An 874-nucleotide genomic window follows, 5' to 3' on the forward strand; every position below is an offset into this window, starting at 1 on the left:
GGGCCTGGCCTGACTGGCGCCTCTCCCCTGATCCCACATCTCCTGAGCCCCTTCCTGTCTCCACCTCATCCCCACCCTCCACCCGCCCTCCAGGCAGGCCCGCTCCTCCGTGGTCCCCAGACACTGCCTTGCCATCTGTCCTCTACCAGAAACAGCGCAGATGCAGCTGGCCAGGGCTGGCGGAAGCCTCTCCCCAGCAGCTCAGGCTGGCTCCCTCCCTGCCCTGGTCTTCCTCCTCCCCCTGCATCTGAGCCCCAACCTCAAGCCCAGGGCCTCTTCCTTCCCACACTCAGTCCCTGGTGATCTCATCCAATCCCAGATTTAATCCCAGCCCTGACCTCTGTCTCGCTTCCGGCTGGAATGTCCAAGCCCCACTGGACAGCTCCTGTGTCCTCGCAGAGCAGAGCTCCTGCCTGACCTGTTCTTGCGGAGCATTTCCTCTGTGGGAAGTGGCGATACCATCAGTTGAGTCACCCAGCAGTGAATCATGTTGGACCAACTTCAAAATTCAGTCTTGGGGGCTGGCAAGATAGCTCAGCGGAAATATTAAAAAAAAAAAAAAAAAAAAAAAAAAGCATTTATAAAAAAAAAAAAAAAAGGGCTGGTGAGATGGCTCAGTGGTCTAAAGCACCTACTAAGAACAAGCTAAGCTAAACAAAGCATAGGGACCGCGGTTCAATCCCCAGCACCACATGCCAGCCAGCCCCGCCCCCTGGCGGGCTGAGCAGGCCACACACACACAATAAATAAATATTTAAAAAAAAAAAGAGGGGCTGGAGAGATGGCTCAGTAGTCTAAGGCACCTACTTAGAACAAGCTTGGCCAAAGCATCAGGGACCGCGGTTCAATCCCCCAGCACCACATGCCAGCCAGC

The sequence above is a fragment of the Octodon degus genome, unplaced genomic scaffold, assembly GCF_000260255.1.
Source record: "Octodon degus isolate 3935 unplaced genomic scaffold, OctDeg1.0 scaffold00033, whole genome shotgun sequence".
Taxonomy (NCBI): Eukaryota; Metazoa; Chordata; class Mammalia; order Rodentia; family Octodontidae; genus Octodon; species Octodon degus.